The sequence below is a fragment of the Ovis canadensis genome, chromosome 4, assembly GCF_042477335.2.
Source record: "Ovis canadensis isolate MfBH-ARS-UI-01 breed Bighorn chromosome 4, ARS-UI_OviCan_v2, whole genome shotgun sequence".
Taxonomy (NCBI): domain Eukaryota; kingdom Metazoa; phylum Chordata; class Mammalia; order Artiodactyla; family Bovidae; genus Ovis; species Ovis canadensis.
The window spans coordinates 66,168,759-66,181,298 of record NC_091248.1 but is presented as its reverse complement, the minus strand read 5'-3'; the positions used below and the strand labels follow the sequence as shown (position 1 = coordinate 66,181,298).

At 39.8% G+C, this 12,540-nt stretch overlaps 1 protein-coding gene across 20 annotated transcripts in view; it reads left to right on the top strand.

Moving 5' to 3' along the window:
* ST7 (suppression of tumorigenicity 7) overlaps nt 1-12,540 on the top strand; it is a 276,264-nt gene that overhangs the window by 67,575 nt on the left and 196,149 nt on the right. The window lies entirely within an intron of this gene.

Sequence of the window (12,540 nt, the reverse complement as noted above, 5' to 3'; positions counted from 1 at the left end):
TTTATTCTTTCGTATAACTTCTTTCATTTAGCATAATGTTTTCAGTCATGTTGTTATGGCTGTTTGTACTTCATCTTTTTTTATTACCAAGTAGTAGAAAAAAATGTATAATTGGCTCAGCCATTTGCCTGACGATACTGAATTGTTTCCTGTTTTTGGTTCTTATGAACAAAGCTGATGTAATTACTCAGGTATAATTCTCTGTGTTGACATATGTTTTCACTTTTCTTGGTTAGGAAAGTAGAAATGCAATTGTTGACAAATTGCCAAGCTGTTTTTCAAAATGGTTATACTTTTTTGCATTCCCAGCAGCGATGTGTGGGAGTTCAATTGCTTTATATCTTGGCAATACTTAATATTATCAGTCTTTTAAATTTTAACTAATTTAGTGAGTGTGTAGTGGAGAAGGAAATGGCAACCCACTCCAGTGTTCTTGCCTGGAGAATCCTAGGGACGGGGGAGCCTGGTGGGCTGCCATCTATGGGGTCGCACAGAGTCGGACACGAACGAAGCGACTTAGCAGCAGCAGCAGCAGCAATGATATATTATGAATTTAACTTGCATTTCCTTCATCAGTAAAAATGTCAAACATTTTTTATGTGCTTTTGACCATTGATATATCTTCATTGATGAAATGTCTGTTCAAATATTGATACTTTGCGTTATAATTGGGTATTTTTAAAAAAAATCACAGCCTTCAAGAAAGCTGTGCAATCATTTTTTTGAATTTAATTAAATAATTAATTGATCTATTTATTTTTGGCTGTGCTGGGTCTTCGTTGCTTCTCAGGCTTTTCTCTAGTTGTGGCATGGGGGAGCTGTTCTAGTTATGGCACCTGGAGCTTCTCACTGCGGTGTCTTCTCTTGTTGCAGAGCACAGGCTATAGGGCGTGAGGGCTTCAGTTGTTGTGCATGTGGTCTCAGTAATTGTGGCTCCCAGTCTCTAGAACAGAGGCTCAGTGGTTGTGGCACACGGGCTTAGTTACTCTGCAGCATGTGGGATCTTCTTGGATTAGGGGCAGACCCTGTGTTGACTGCACTGGCAAGCAGATTGTTATCCACTGAGTACCAGGGAAGCTCTATAATTGAGTTTTGAGAGTTCTTCATATATTTTGATATGATCTTTTTAAAGATATATGTCTTGACAGTATTTTCTTATAGTCTGTAGTTTTTTATTTTCTTACTGATGTTAAGTTTTTAATTTTGATAACATACAGTTTCTCAATTTCTTGTGTCCTATATAAAATTTTTTTCCTACTGTGGTGTTGGAGAAGACTCTTGAGAGTCCCTTGGACTGCAAGGAGATCCAACCAGTCCATTCTGAAGGAGATCAGCCCTGGATTTCTTTGGAAGGAATGATGCTAAACTGAAACTCCAGTACTTTGGCCACCTCCTGCAAAAAGTTGACTCTTTGGAAAAGACTCTGATGCTGGGAGGGATTGGGGGCAGGAGGAGAAGGGGACGACAGAGGATGAGATGGCTGGATGGCATCACGGACTCGATGGACGTGAGTCTGAGTGAACTCCGGGAGTTGGTGATGGACAGGGAGGCCTGGCGTGCTGCGATTCACGGGGTCGCAAAGAGCTGGACACGACTGAGCGACTGAACTAACTGAACTGAAGGTCATAAAAATTTTTTCCCTGTATTTTCTCCCAGATGTTTTCTATGTTGTGCTTCTATGTGTTCTATGATCCATTTTCAGTAAATTTCTGTGTATAGTATGAGGTAATGCTGGCTATTTACTTTTTTTTTCCCCCCACCAAAATTCAGTTGTTCCAGCACCATTTCTTTAACAGACAGTCCTTTTCCCATTGAATTGGCAACTTTATAAAAAATCAACTGACCCTGTATTTCTATCCTATTTTATTCCAGAGATCTCTGTGTTTATCCTTAGGCCATGGTATTATGGTTTTGATTGCTACACCTTTATGATTCCTTTTGAAATCAAGTAATGTAAGTCCTCCAGGTCTGTTCTTTTCCAAAATTTTTTGGCTATACTTGATTCGTTCATCCCACAGAAATTTTAAAATTTGCTTGTCAATTTCTACAGAAAGACCTCCTGGTATTTTGATTGAGAGTGTATAATCTAAAAGCAGTTTGGGAGGAGTGGATAGTTTAACAATTTTTAGTTCTCCAATTCATGAATGTGGTATATGTGCCTTTTCATTTAAGTCTTTTTTAACTTTTCTCAGCAATGAAAAAATGAGTTATGAAATTCCAAGAGTTAGGTTTGTCTTTTTTTCCCCACTGATGAAAGAATACTTATCTGGAGTAGAGTAACAATCTCTAATATATGTTTCTAGGGAAAGCATCATAAAATCTAAGTTTGTGGTATTTAGTAAAATCTCATTAATTCAGATTTGAAGTACATGCTTGGATTTGTGAAAAGTCTTAAGTAGCCTGAAAAATGAGACTTTATTAAACAACTGTTGCCATGTAGAAGTATTATGGGAGATATGTTTTAACAAATAGATAAGCAGAGTTGTATGTTTATGTAAAATGCTATTTTTATAGCCCTTAAAACATTTGCTCTCTCACCAAGATGAACTACTTTCTTCCTTTTGTTGGTTATCTAGGAAATCACTTTCTTATATTTTAGAAGTGGCTTTCCTCCCATTTTTACCTAAGAATTCATGTTTGTTTAATTAGAAGGATCTGAACTTATGAATTTTTGTATTTAGAAATAGAATCCCTCTTCTTATGAAACTGCTCCTATAGTTCTATTAAGTTACTGTCCTTTTTAGGAGTCTATTAAATCTATGGATCCTTATGATTTCAAGAGAATTGAAGCCTAAAAATACATTCAGGATGGCATATCACCTTTAAAAATTAAACTGAATTCAAATTGATTTCATTAAGAATGTTTTCTAATTATTTGACATTAGTTGAGATAAGTCTTCAAACTTCATGAAGCCAGATTTGGTAGAGATTGAATTGACCTGACATAGCATATTATGTATATACATTATAAAGGTGAATCTATAAACATTTATCTAATGCCTAAAGCAACTAACATTAAACTCCACCCTTGTTTTAAGCAGTTTATAAAACAGTGATCCTGTGGGATGGGGGTAACAAGGGAGGCTCAAGAGGGAGGACATAACACCAGGTAGTCAATACAGAAACCAGATTGATTATATTCTTTGCAGCCAAAGATGGATAAACTCTATATAGTCAGCAAAAACAAGACTGGAGCTGACTGTGGCTCAGATCATGAGCTCCTTATTGCAAAATTCAAGCTTAAATTGAAGAAAGTAAGCAAAATCACTAGACCATTCAGGTATGACCTAAATCAAATCCCTTGTTTATACAGTAGAGGTGACAAATAAATTCAAGGGATTAGATCTGGTAGACTTACTGCCTGGAGAACTATGGACAGAGGTTCATAACACTGTACAGGAGGAGGTGACCAAAGTCATCCCAAAGGGAAGAGACACGCAAGAAGGCAGAATGGTTGCCTGAGCGGTCTTACACGTAGCTGAGAAAAGAAGTGAAAGGCAAAAGAGAAAGGAAAAGATCTACCCAACTGAATGCAGCGTTCCAGAGGATAGCAAGGAGAGATAAGAAAGCCTTAACGTGAACAATGCAGAGAAATAGAGGAAAACAATAGGATGGGAAAGACTACAAGAAAACTGAAGATACCAATGGAACATTTTGTGCAAAGATGGGTGCAATAAAGGACAGAAATGACAAGGACCTAACAGAAGCAGAAGAGATTAAGAATAGGTGGTAAAAATACACGGAATTATGCAAAAATGCTTTTAATGTCCTGGATAACAATGATGGTATGATCACTTACCTAGAGCCTGACATCCTTGAGTGTGAAGTCAAATGGGCCTTAGGAAGCATTACTACGAACAAAGCCAGTGGACATTTTCCAGTTGAGCTAGTTCAAATCCTAAAAGACGATGTTGTCAAAGTGCTGCACTCAGTATGTCAGAATATTTGGAAAACTCAGCAGTGGCCATAGGACTGGAAACAGTTTTCATTCCAATCCCAAGAAGGACAGTGCCAAAGAATGTTCAAAGTACCACGCAATTGCACTCATTTCACATGCTAGCAAGGTAATGCTCAAAATTCCTCAAGCTAGTCTTCAACAGTATGTGAACTGAGAATTTCCAGGTATACAAGCTGGATTTAGAAAAGGCAGAGGAACCAGAGATCAAATTGCCAACATCCTTTGGATCATAGAAAAAAGTAAAGGAATTCCAGAAAAACCTCTGCTTCATTGACTATGCTAAAACCTTTGACGGTGAGGATCACAACTGTGGAAAATTCTTAAAGAGATGGGAACACCAGATCACCTTACTTCCCTCCTGAGAAACCTGTATGTGGGTGAAGAAGCAACAGTTAGAACCATGGAGCAATAGACTGGTTCAAAATTGGGAAAGGAGTACGTCAGGCTGTATATTGTCACCCTGATTATTTAACTTATATGCAGAGTATATCATGTGAAATGCCAGGCTAGATGACTCATATGCTAGAATTAAGATTGCCAGGAGAAATATCAACAACCTCAGATATGCAGATGATACCATTTTAATAGCAGAAAGCAAAGAGGAACTAAAGAGCCTCTTGATGAGGGTGATAGAGGAGAGTGAAAAAGGTAGCTCTAAATTCAACATTCAGAAAACTAAGATCATGGTATCTGGTCTCATTACTTCTTGGCAAATAGGTGGGGATAAAGGGAAACAGTGGCAGATTTTATTTTCTTGAGCTCCAATATCATTGCGGATGGTGACTGTAACCACAAAATTTAAACACACTTGCTCCTTTGGAGAAAAGCTATGACAAACCTAGATAGAAAGTTAAAAAGCAGAGATGTCTTTTGCAAACAAAAGTCCATCTAGTCAAAGCTGTGGTTTTTCCAGTGGTCTTGTATGGATGTGAGAATTAGACCATAGAGAAGGCTGAATGTCAAAGAACTGATGCTTTCAAATTGTGGTGCTGGAGAACTCTTGAGAGTCCTATGGACAGCAAGGAGATCAAACCAGTTGATCCTAAAGGAAATCACCTGAATATTTATTGAAAATACTGATGCTGAAGCTAAAGCTCCAATATTTTGGCCACCTGATGCTAAGAGCCAACTCATTTTAAAAGACCCTGATGCTGGGAAGAGTTGAGGGCAGGAGGAGAAGGGGATGACAGAGGATAAGGTGGTTGGATGGCATCACCAAATCAATGGAAATGCATTTGAGCTAACTGTGAGAGATAGTGAAGGACAGGGAAGCCTGGCATGCTGCAGTCCATGCAGGTGTAAAGAGTTGGAGGACTTGGCGACTGAAAAGTAGCTGATTCACATTGTTGTACCCTGGAAACTAACAGAACATTGTAAAGCAATTATACTCCAATTAAAAAATAAATAACCCAACAGTCATGTAATAACCCCTTGTTAACTAGTGTAGTCTTTTGAAAACTATGGGGATAAATATATTTAATGGATTATGAATTCATCTGTACTGACTTTCGCACCCTTTGTCTGAGTTAGTTCCAGATAACCCTACTTTGTTACCTATTTTTGGTGTAAGTGTAGAGCACAGTGCTTCAGAACCTGGGATTTGAGATACATAGACAAGGGTGCCTATTTTACTCTGTTGCTATAGGTATCATCTCAGCCTTAGTTTGTTCATCTGTAAAATGGATATAATAGGAAATCTCATGAGATTGTTATAATGCGTAATGAAATAGGTCAGTAGGGGGGACAAGCCCTTAATAGCGCATAAGCAATCAGTAGTTTAATTATTTTTAAAGTTTTTCATACCAGAATTATGAAATTGTGAAATTACCAGAATTATGAAATTATAGGTATTTTTTGTACCAGAATACCTATATATTTGTATATTGGTTATGAGATAGAGTATAATTGAGGATAAAATGGCAGCATCAGATGCATTAAAGTTGAAAAAAATGAGAAAAAAATAACTTGAAAAGAAAAAGTTATTATTTGGTCCATGTCATCTGGCAGCCTGCATTCTCAGGGAACAAGATAAATTATATACGTCCCCCATTCTCAGGGGGACACATACATACACACACACACACACTTTATTTTCTCATGGACTTTTGTAATAGTCACCTTAACTTGTCTTCTTAGCTCCCCTACTACCATGCTAGGTGAATTTTTTGACTCTTAAAACAAATTGAGATTTAACTAACATACTATAAAATACCCAGATATTAAGTGTTCTATTCAATGAGTTTTGACAATTTTACATGAACCTATAAGCACCACCAGGCTTCAACAGTATGTGAACCGTGAACTTCCAGATGTTCAAGCTGGATTTAGAAAAGGCAAAGGAACCAGAAATCAAATTGCCAACATCTGTTGAATCATCGAAAAAGCGACAGAGTTCTAGGAAAACATCTACTTCTGCTTTATTGACTATGCCAAAGCCTTTGACTGTGTGGTCTCCACTAACTGTGGAAAATTCTGAAAGAGATGGGAACACCAGACCCCCTGACCTGCCTCCTGAGAAATCTGTTTGCAGGTCAGGAAGCACCAGTTAGAACTGGACATGGAACAACAGACTGTCTCCAAATCGAGAAAGGAACACATCCAGGCTATATATTGTCACCCTGCTTATTTAGCTTATATGCAGAGTACATCATGAGAAATGCTGGAGTGGATGAACCACAAGCTGGAATCAAGATTGCCGGGAGAAATATCAATAACCTCAGATACGCAGATGACACCATGCTTATGGCAAAAAACGAAGAACTGAAGAGCCTCTTGATGAAAGTGAAAGAGGAGAGTGAAAAAGTTGGCTTAAAGCTCAACATTCAGAAAACTGAGATCATGGCATCTGGTCCCATCACTTCATGGGAAATAGATGGGGAAACAATCCCATCCCCACTGTTCCCAGTGGGGAGGGGAAACAGTGACAGAATTTATTCTGGGGGGCTCCAAAATCACTGCAGATGGTGACTGCAGCCATGAAATTAAAAGATGCTTGTTCCTTGGAAGAAAAGTTATGACCAACCTAGACAGCATTTTAAAAAGCAGAGACATTACTTTGCCAACAAAGGTCCATCTAGTCAAAGCTATGGTTTTTCCAGTAGTCATGTATGGATGTGAGAGTTGGAGTATAAAAAAAGATGAGCGCCAAAGAATTGATGCTTTTGAACTGTTATGTTGGAGAAGACTCTTGAGAGTCCCTTGGACTGCAAGGAGATCCAACCAGTCCATCCTAAAGGAAATCAGTCCTGAATATTCATTAGAAGGACTGATGCTGAAGCTGAAACTCCAATACTTTGGCCACCTAATGTGAAGAACTGACTCATTGGGAAAGATCCTGATGCTGGGAAAGATTGAAGGCAGGAGGAGAATGGGATGACAGAGATTGAGATGGTTGGATGGCATCACTGACTCAATGGACATGAGTTTGAGTAAGCTCCGGGATTTGGTGATGGACAGGGAGGCCTGGTGTGCTGCAGTCCATGGGGTCACAAAGAGTCGGACATGACTGATCCACTGAACTGAACTGATAAGCAACACCCAAGTAAGATATAGAGCATTTCTCATTTCTTCAGAAAGGTTTCTTGTGCCCTTCCCAAATGGTTTACCTCCTCACTAGGCAGTCATTTTCTGATTTTTATAATTTAAGATTAGTTTTGCCTTGGACTTAGTATATGTGGAATTACACAATTTGTATTCCCTTGTGTCAGCTAGCTTGATGATTTTTTCCAGGGCCTAACACCTGTTCAAAACACTCTCAATGATTCTTCCTTGCTTTTTGAACTAAATATAAACTTTTTGCCTGGGTGTCCAAGCTAGCTACCATATGGTTGCTACCTTCCTCTCCTGGCTTAACTCCCACTACTACTCTGCATTTATTACTTGCTTTTTCCTGAGTGCCTTTTCTCATGCAAGACCTTCTATTTGGCTCTTACCTCTGTTTCCAGCTATTCAAATCTTAATCATTTGAATGGATTCTTTGAAGTTCATATCAGGTACCAGTTGCTCCATGAATTTTCCTGGTTCTCCTAATGTGATGGTTCTCAAGTGCTTTTTTCTCTCTTTTAAATCCTCATCCCAAGATCATCATAGAAACCTCTTTTGCACACAGAACAATTATTCTCAACTTTTCAAACATCATTCTTCCCCTGTTGCCTGCCCCTCTAAATCACTGCTCCCTACAAAATGCATCCCACATTTTTTGGATACCCTGTTGCACTTTTTAATGGAGGATGCATGGTTCCTGGTTTCCATGCTCTGGAATCTGACTATGGGGGTTGAAATTCTCATTCTGCCAACTATATGGCCCTGGGTGGATTAACTAATTTCTCTGCATCTAGTTTCTTCCTCTATAAAATGGACATATGTATTGTATACTATGTCATGGGCTCTTGTGATTTTTAAAATGTCATTAAATGCTTATTACTTAGTAAAGACTCAGTAAGTGATACCTATTATTGCTGCTGCTGCTAAGCTGCTTCAGTCATGTCTGACTCTGTGCGACCCCATGGACTGCAGCCCACCAGGCTCCCCAGTCCCTGGGATTCTCCAGGCAAGAACACTGTAGTGGGTTGCCATTTCCTTCTCCAATGCATGAAAGTGAAAAGTGAAAGTGAAGCTGCTCAGTCGTGCTGAGCACTACTCTTCGCGACCCCATAGACTGTAGCCTACCAGACTCCTCCATCCATGGGATTTTCCAGGCAAGAGTACTGGAGTGGAGTGCCATTGCCTTCCCCCCCTATTATTGCTAGGTATTATGATACTGGAGTCTTTTACGTTATTGCTTCACACTTCCAGTTGCATTGCATTTAACCTGTGACTTGGGTGTATTCATCTTAGTGGCTACCAAACTAAGTAATAATAGTAACTTTTCCATTTAATAGTTTTTTGTACAAAAGTCTATCATGTGTTGGGAGATTTATTTATTTATTTATTTTTGCCTATAAGGACTTAAGGATCTATTCTCCACTCCTCCTCTTTTATCTCTATCTCTTTTATAATAATCTAATTTTATTTCATTAAAAAAATTTTTTTTTTGACCATGTCACGTAGCATATGGGATCTTAGTTCTCAGACCAGGGATTGAACCCGAGCCCCCTGCACTGGAAGCGTGGAATGTTAACCACTGCACTGCCAGGGAAGTCCCTGGGAGATTTATTTAAAGACAGAACAGTAGTGGTTCTGGATTTTATGCTTACTTTGCCAAATATCTGTACTTAGTTCATCTCATTTTTTAGCACCTTGCTTATTAAACACAGTACTATCAGTGTCCTTCTCTTTGTTAAGGAAAATATGAATGAAATTCATGCCTTTGTAGTGGTACCATATGTTATCTTATCTCAACCTTGATATTTAAGGACAATCTTTAAATACAAATAATTATTCCCTATTATTTCTAGTTTATATGTTTGTGGTTTTTTCAGATTTTCTTAAAATCATGCATGTCTGTAATTCTTTCTTTTTTTTAAGTTTCATGATACTTTAATATGAATGCTGCACATGCTTTGCATTGCTTCATCTCAGATCAGTTCAGTCGCTCAGTAATGTTTGACTCTTTGCGACCCCATGAATCGCAGCATGCCAGGCCTCCCTGTCCATCACCAACTTCCGGAGTTTACCCCAACTCATAGTCCATTGAGTAAGTGATGCCATCCAGCCATTTCATCCTCTGTCATCCCCTTCTCCTCCTGCCCCTAATCCCTCCCAGTATCAGGGTCTTTTCCAGTGAGTCAACTCTTCACATGAGGTGGCCAAAGTATTGGAGTTTCAGCTTCAGCATCAGTCCTTCCAGTGAACACCCAGGACTGATCTCCTTTAGGATGGACTGGTTGGATCTTCTTGCAGTCCAAGGGACTCTCAAGAGTCTTCTCCAACACCACAGTTCAAAGGATCAATTCTTCGGCGCTCAGCTTTCTTCATAGTCCAACTCTCACATCCATACATACCACTGGAAAAGCCATAGCCTTGACTAGATGGACTTTTGTTGGCAAAGTAATGTCTCTGCTTTTGAATATGCTATCTGGGTTGGTCATAACTTTCCTTCCAAGGAATAAGCATCTTTTAATTTCATGGCTGCAGTCACCATCTGCAGTGATTTTGGAGTCCCCCAAAATAGTCTGACACTATTTCCCCATCTATTTCCCATGGAGTGATGGAATCGGATGCCATGATCTTTGTCTTCTGAATGTTGAGCTTTAAGCCAACTTTTTCACTCTCCTCTTTCACTTTCATCAAGAGGCTTATTAGTTCCTTTTCATTTTCTGCCATAAGGGTGTTGTCGTCTGCATATCCGAGGTTATTGATCTTTCTTCTGGCAATCTTGATTCCAGCTTGTGCTTCTTCCAGCTCAGCGTGTCTCATGATGTACTCTGCATATAAATTAAATAAGCAGGGTGACAATATACAGCCTTGACATACTCCTTTTCCTATTTGGAACCAGTCTGTTGTTCCATGTCCAGTTCTGCCTCTTGCTTCCTGACCTGCATATAGGTTTCTCAAGAGGCAGGTCAAGTGGTCTGGTATTCCTGTCTCTTTCAGAGTTTTCCACAGTTTATTGTGATCCACACAGTCAAAGGCTTCGGCATAGTCAATAAAGCAGAAATAGATGTTTTTCTGGCACTCTCTTGCTTTTTCCATGATCCAGCGAATGTTCACAATTTGATCTCTGGTCCCTCTGCCTTTTCTAAAACCAGCTTGAACATCTGAAAGTTCATGGTTCACGTACTGCTGAAGCCTAGCTTGGAGAATTTTGAGCATTACTTTACTAGCGTGTGAGATGAGGGCAATTGTGTGGTAGTTTGAGCATTCTTTGGCATTTCCTTTTTTGGAAATTGGAATGAAAACTGACCTTTTCCAGTCCTGTGGCCACTGCTGAGTTTTCCAAATGTGCTGGCATATTGAGTGCAGCACTTTCACAGCATTCAGTTCAGTTCAGTCGCTCAGTCGTGTCCAACTCTTTGTGATCCCATGAATTGCAGCACGCTAGGCCTCCCTGTCTATCACCATCTCCCGGAGTTCACTCAGACTCATGTCCATCGAGTCCGTGATGCCATCCAGCCATCTCATCCTCTGTTGTCCCCTTCTCCTCCTGCCCTCAACCCCTCCCAGCATCAGAGTCTTTTCCAATGAGTCAACTCTTCGCATGAGGTGGCCAAAGTACTGGAGTTTCAGCTTTAGCATCATTCCTTCCAAAGAAATCCCAGGGCTGATCTCCTTCAGAATGGACTGGTTGGATCTCCTTGCAGTCCAAGGGACTCTCAAGAGTCTTCTCCAACACCACAGTTCAAAAGCATCAATTCTTTGGTGCTCAGCCTTCTTCGCAGTCCAACTCTCACATCCATACATGACCACAGAAAAAACCATAGCCTTGACTAGATGGACCTTAGTGGCAAAGTAATGTCTCTGCTTTTGAATATGCTATCTACTTTGGTCATAACTTTTCTTCCAAGGAGTAAGAGTCTTTTAATTTCATGGCTGCAGTCACCATCTGCTGTGATTTTGGAGCCCAAAAAGGTAAAGTCTGACACTGTTTCTACTGTTTCACCATCTATTTCCCATGAAGTGATGGGACCAGATGCCATGATCTTCGCTTTCTGAATGCTGAGCTTTAAGCCAACTGTTTCACTCTCCTCTTTCACTTTCATCAGGAGGCTTTTTAGTTCCTCTTCACTTTCTGCCATAAGGGTGGTGTCATCTGCATATCTGAGGTTATGGATATTTCTCCCAGCAATCTTGATTCCAGCTTGTGTTTCTTCCAACCCAGCGTTTCTCATGATGTACTCTGCATATAAATTAAATAAGCAGGGTGACAATATACAGCCTTGACATACTCCTTTTCCTATTTAGAACCAGTCTGTTGTTCCATGTCCAGTTCTAACTGTTGCTTCCTGGCCTGCACACAGATTTCCCAAGAGGCAGGTCAGGTGGTCTGGTATTCCCATCACTTTCAGAATTTTCCACAGTTTATTGTGATCCACACAGTCATTTCTTACCTCCATTTAAATGGATTAATAGCATTCAGTAAACTCTTCTTGATTCTTAATTAGAATGGATAGAATTATCACTGTTTAAGGAAGTCAGTTCAGTCGTGTCCAACTCTGTGCGACCCCATAGACGGCAGCCCATCTGACTCCCCCATCCCTGGGATTCTCCAGGCAAGAACTCTGGAGTGGGTTGCCATTTCCTTCTCCAGTGCATGGAAGTGAAAAGTGAAAGTGAAGTCGCTCAGTCGTGTCCCACTCTTAGCAACCCCATGGACTGCAGCCCACCAGGCTCCTCCGTCCATGGGATTTTCCAGGCAAGAGTACTGGAGTGGGGTGCCATTAAGGATGACTAGTAGGAAAATTAAAATCTGTAAGTTTACTTTGGGGTTTATTTTATTGAGTTTTATATTAGCATGTATCAGAGATGTTTTTGTTTGTGTAAGGGGGAGCAGACAGCAGCATTTTCTGCAGAATTTGTGCATATTATGAAAGACTTTACTGTGGTGTTGCAGTATGCCTTGCTTCCCTTCAAGCTTTCATAAAGCAAATACAATCTGTGCTTACATTTGATTTCATGCAGAGTTGGTGTTTTATATATAAATA